Raw genomic sequence first — 6,565 nt, forward strand, 5'->3', positions numbered from 1 at the left:
GCATATCCTGTGCGATTCATCTGGACTTTGTGATTTTAACAAAATTTGAGACTATTTGACTTTCTAATCAAACAGCACAAGATCCTGAGGTTAAGACTTATATCATGTTTGAGAACGAAAACGGCATAGCTAACAAACCACCCAAGCTTCTGAACTAGAATAGTAACTTTGAGGAATTTAAGTGGAGATTTAAGAGTTACATAAGAATCAATGATTCTGTTCTCTTACGATTCATTGTAAATGGTCCTTACATGCCTACTATAGCTTCTCCTACTGGACCCGTTCCTACTCCTGTTGTAGCTCTTACCGATGATGACAAAAAGTTGATGCTTGATGATGAGAAGGCCTATGGTGTCTTGAGTGTATGTTTATCTATCAACATTGCTCAAACACTCAGGGAATGCACCACTACCAAAGTTCTTTGGGATGGTTTGGTTGAAAAATTTGAGGGGAACTTAGATATGAGGGAAATTAAGAATGACATGTTGAAGGCTGAGTTCAACATGTTCAATCACGTTCAGGGAGAATCTGTTACATCCCTTATTCATCGGTTTGAGACCCTCCACACCAAGATGAGAAGCGCCAGCATTAATCTTGAGTACTCGAAAGTGAACAAGAAGTTTTTGAATCCATTTCCTTACATGTGGAATAGTAGTGTTACGACTATCAAGAGAACTACAAATTTGAATACAACAACCTTGAGCAACTTAACGTCCAATATAAAGTCATTTGAGATGGATGATAAGTTGCGATTGAACAATCATGCAGCTCATTAAATCATGCAGGTGTCTCTACTGGTTCTGGTGTAAGCACGGCCTTTCTTAGCCAGTCTCATCCAACATTTCATACTATTAATGACGTGAGAGGTTATGTTTCTCAATCAGAGAAGCACAATGCCTTCAAGACTTCAGCAAACCAACCAGCATTTTCATCAAACTCCTTCCAGGATGCAGTGAACAAGGCTGCTGAGCAAGCACTTAAAGCTCAAGGGATCAGCAAGCCAGTCAGCAATAACTCAAAAGGATCAAGTTATTCTCCCGCCTAGATTGATGACTCACACATTTCCCTTTTTCATGCTTTCATGGCCAGTCATGAGGGTCTGATGAAAGGAAACCTCTTGCCACCATCTTTCCAACAAGGAGATATTACAGAGATCAATGAGAAGGATCTGGAAAAGATGGATATCAGATACCATATGGCGATGACTGTTCACCGTGCCACAAATTTCATGAAGAAATACGGCATGAACAGTTTTAGGGACAACAACAGCAGCAAGAGTATAAGGTTTGATAAAGACAAGCTCCGATGCTATAACTGCAACGAAATAGGTCATGTTGCAAGGGAGTGCACAAACCCAACTCAACGTGCTGATGATGTGAATATTACTGAGATGGCTGATGGTGAAAGAAGTGGGAAAAGGAGTGACAAGCGACCGGTAGGTCAGAATAGCTTGTCAGGACAATGGTCCATGAATTGGCTAGGGAGGATCAAGCAAAGGGAACTCTAACCCTAGGACACTTATTACACAATCTGCTAAAAGTTCTGAGCAAGACTTGGAAGGCCAATTCAAGGATTCAAGGAGCTGATGAACCCACTGAACTTTACAAGCATGGTATTTGTGAATGGAGACGAAGCCTCTTCAACTTCCACTTTAGGAGACAACCAAGAAACTCCTGACATTCCCATAGGTACATACACACTTATGTTCTCAAACATGCATAGATAAAGTAGAACGTTATAGAATTCATAGTGTTGCCTTACTTAAAGAAATTTTAGGCAATAAATATCTAATTGGTGAGTACAAGAAAGCTGACAAGGTGTATACCACTAGAATTAAAACTCATCACGACGATGTGGCAAATTTGAACCTAAAATTATTTCAGTCTAATTTGTTAGTTTGTTTCATGAAAAACGTATAGTATAATTAAATGCTAAAATTGAGACTCTAGAATTAGACCTTGCATAAAGAAAAATTATTGTTGACAAATTTGAAATGTCTTCTGATAAGTTGAATGGTATAATAGAAGCACAAATGGGTGATAAACAAAAAACGGGTTAGGGATAAGAATATGTCGTGATTCCACCTCCTTTTAATCTTAATTATACATCCCTGCCCCACTTCAGTTACAACACCAAACTTGAAGACGAAATGGTCTATGGTATTGGACATGTTCCAAAACCCAAGATCTTCGTTCCAGAGGTTCCAAAACTGTTGATCCAATTGATGTGCCCATTAGTTCTAATGATAATTCATCTTGTTTAGTAGGTCATGTAGAAGAATGTGATTCTATGGATAGTGACATGGATTTTGAAATAACAAATCTATTTCCAGACAAAATACATTCTCTTTATCTAATGATGATGATGTGGATTGTGAGAGTGTTGATGTTGGCACTTCTCCTGTTATTTTGAATGAAAATGTTGATATTATTTCAAAGAGCGAGTGTGAAATTGTGTGTGATAAAACATATGCTGAAAATTGTAAAATTTTGAATATGTATTGATGTGAACAAAGCTAGTTGTTCATCATCAAACTGTAATATTGAGGATAACTCAAGAAAAGGTAAAGGTTTTGAAAATGAACAAGCTAGTACTTCATGTAAATATATTCCACCTAGTAAATTATCATTTTCACAAATGCATAAAAATGTAAAGCATCCTCAGTCATACAATTTTTATATTAATAACTACTATGGTCGTCATCAATAGAATAATGTTGAGTCACATCATACCAACGTTTTCAATAATCAAGGTCACAAACCGTAAAACATGCATGATCTTGTTCCTTTCCAACAATCACCATTCCCACCAAGATAATCATAATATAGTTCTGACAATTATTCTAATGACTGTCAAAGAAAGTGTTGCGACGTGTATGGTAATCCGTCTCACCTTGCAAGGCATTGCAAGAACTGCCACCGACAACAAAAGGATTTTAGAAACCAGTTTAATTAGTATCTGTCTACCGCTGCTAGTAACTCAAGATCAAGGACTAATCAAACCAAAGGTCAAGCCAGTGAGATGTATGTGAGATCCAAAAACCAGAAAATAGAGAAGCCTTTTTGGATAACCAAAAAAAAAGAGCCAAAAAGAGTTTGAAGACTGAAAAGCCTAAGAACCCACCAGAAAAAAGTGAAAAGACATCCTAAGGTCAAAATACTCGAGGATATTGTTTTGAAAATAAAAAGAACATGGTCCAAAAAATCTTCTAAAACCAGGAAACATGCTTCTGCATAAATTCCTAGGGACTAATCTTCTGACTCTGACTCGTCACGTCACCTCATAATTACAGAAAATAAAAGAAAATTTGGTGATTTTCTTATCTACCTTCCTGAGACAATTAAGTCTCGAGAAACCATGTCTAATTATTTTTTCATTTGTGTAGGGTCAGTCAAGAAGATCTGTCAACAGTATTTGGTAATTAGACACTGGCTGCACTAACACATGACAGGAGACAAGTCCTTGCTGTTTAACATTCAACCATTCGATGGCGGAAATGATTCCTTTGCTGGAGATGTGGGATGAAATATAATCAAACGAGAGAAGGTTTTGAATGGCACCCTAACCTTTGATGATGTCAATCAGGTGGAGTAACTCAATCACAACTTGCTCAGTGTGTCTTTGACCTGTGACAAGAAGTTCTCCACTTTGTTCACGGAAAATGAATGCCTAATCTTGAAGCCAGGTTTCAAAGTCCCTGAAGAATGGGTATTAGAGCGTACTCCGAGGCATAATGATGCATATATATTAGATATGAGAAGTTCATATTCTCACAGAAATTCTTCATGTCTAATATCAAAAGCCTCGGAGAATGATTCATCTCTTTGGCATCGACGTCTGGGTCATGTCAACTTCAAGAATTTAAACAAATTGGTAAAAGGTGACATACAAGGGGCTTGCCTGTTAAATCTTTATCTTGTATTGAAAAATGAATTTCCTGCTCTAAATGTAAGCAACACAAGCTCCCTCACAGGCCCAAAACTATAAATTCTGTAGATTCCATTCTTCAGCTATTACACATGATTTATTTGGTCCCATTTAACCTCAGGCATTAGGCCGAAAAGCCTACTTTCTTGTTGTTACTGATGACTTTTCACGTTTCAGCTGGACTTTCCTTCTAGGGTACAAGGATGAAATCGCTCAATTCTTGATCATATTCATGACGCTTGTTGTGAATCAAATCGACTAACGATTCAAGTGTATCCGAAGTGACAATGGAACCGAATTTTGCAACAAGGCCGTTGATGATTTCTGTCGTTCAAAGGGGAATAATAGCCATTTCAGTGCTCCAAACACTCCACAACAAAACAGAGTTGCTGAACGGCGTAACCAATGCTGGTCCTAGCCGCCTGAATGATGCTCTCATACTCAAAGCTTCCATTGTTTATCTGGGGCAAAGCTATTAATGCAGCCTGCTTCATTTAAAATTGTGTGTTTCTGAAAAAACGTCTGAAAAATACTCCTTATGAAGTCTACTACAAGACCAAGCCTCAAGTCAACTATTTCAAGATGTTTGGATGTCAATGCTCTTTTCTTCATACAAATGTGAACTCAGCTTCTAATTTCGCAGAGAAGGCAGATGAGTGCTATTTTGTTAGATACACTGCCAAAAAGATTGCTTATCGAGTTTATAACGAGAAAGCAAAAGTGATCGTGGAGTCATTTAATGTTAGCTGGCAAGATCTTAATACGACAGACGCACACACGGGACCCAACTAGCTGTTTGATTATGATGGCTTGTTTAATCAGTGTACCTCTACCCCTCCTGTTGCAACTGCTCCAGTCCATACTCCAGTGTCTCAGTCCGTTATAATACACTCCATATTAAATAGTTTGGATTATGTGCATCTATCTGCTGGTCTATCTAATAGGAATTTATTTCCTGTAGCACCTCAACCGGCTACAGTTGATCCATTACTTCCACCAGCATATACGATCGATATGGTAAACGTTGAAGATGCTTCTGATTCATATTCAGATGGTTCATTCATGTCAGCTGACAACATTGAACCAAATCAGATTGAGCCTTTGGTTAATCCTTAAGAAGAACCTAGTATGGTTGAGTCTATTCCCATACCTCCTCATCAGATAATATCCAAGTTGTTGTTGAGGAGACTACTGCAAATGAAGTTCCTGCTGGTGTTTCTGACAACACTGGCTCTACCTCGGTCACAGAAATCATTGTTCCATTCATGGAGAATATATGGGATGGCCCCATTGCTCAAGAACATGTGGTTAACCAGCCAGACACTGTACGACTAGCCACTGATGTTCTTATAAATGCTCCAAACATATTCCATCCCATAGAGAGCTTAACAGTGGAAATACAGGCAGAGAAAATTGAGCATGTTGATTCAACTCCTCAACTGTCGATTCACCGATCTTACCCCCACTAACAACATCATTGGATCTCCCTCAGCCGACATCCAAACACGAAGCCAATCTGGTACTATTAACAGATGTCTATTTCCATGTTTAATATCACAGGTCGAACCAAAGGATTACAAGATGGCTCTTAAAGTGAATTCCTGGGTTGAAGCTATGCAAGAGGAGCTACAACAGTTCAAGAAGCTAAATGTTTGGAAGCTGGTTAAGAATCCAGAAAACAAGAAAACGATTGGGACAAGATGGGTGTACCGAATTAAGGAGGATGATAAAGGGGTTATCACAAGAGGTCAGGCTAGATTGGTTGTACAAGGGTTCTTGCAACGTGAAGGTCTTGATTATGATGAACTTTATGATTCCGTTGTTAGACTTGAGGTTGTTTGTCTCTTCTTGGCCTATGCATCATATATGAACTTCAAAGTGTATCAATTAAATGTCAGGACAGCTTTCTTGTACGAAAAGGTTAAAGAAAAATCTACATCAAGAAACTGCCAGGTTTTGAGGATCCTAATCGTCCCAACTATGTCTACCATCTTGACAGAGCTATTTATGGTCTTCACCAAGCACCTCGTGCTTGATATGCTACTCTGCCTAAACATCTTTTATAGCATGGCCATAGAAGTGGCGTTATTGGTCAAACACTCTTTGTCAAGAAAGTTGGACACGATCTGATCCTAGTCCAAGTGTATGTTGATGATATTATCTTTGGGGTGACGAATGATAAATTGTGTAGAGGGTTCTCTGAGGTCATGCAGCGTCAGTCCGAGATGAGTTCTTTGGGAGAAATGACATTCTTCTGGGTATACAAGTTGAACAAAAGACGGACGGGATTTTGATTCATCAGTAGAAATACGTCCACGAAATTTTTCAAAAATTTTGGTTGAAGGATGCATCTCCTTTTATCACTCCGATTGCTACAAGATTGGTGTTAGCTCCACATCCATCCGAAAAGCCAGTATAGGTCAATGATTAGCCTCTTGATGTATCTCACTGCAAGCAGGCCAGGCATCATGTTCCTTGTTTTCCAGTGTGCTAGATATCAATCCGATCCAAAAGAATCCCACCTAGTTGTTATCAAGCGTATATTTCGGTATCTCAAAGGAAAACCTCGTTTGGGTCTTCGGTATCCACAAAACTCTCCTTTGAAACCGCATGCCTACACCAATAGTGATTATGCGGG

Source organism: Bidens hawaiensis, unplaced genomic scaffold (genome assembly GCF_021521415.1).
Source record: "Bidens hawaiensis isolate Kalapana, Puna unplaced genomic scaffold, B.hawaiensis_p1.1 tig00005080_1, whole genome shotgun sequence".
NCBI lineage: Eukaryota > Viridiplantae > Streptophyta > Magnoliopsida > Asterales > Asteraceae > Bidens > Bidens hawaiensis.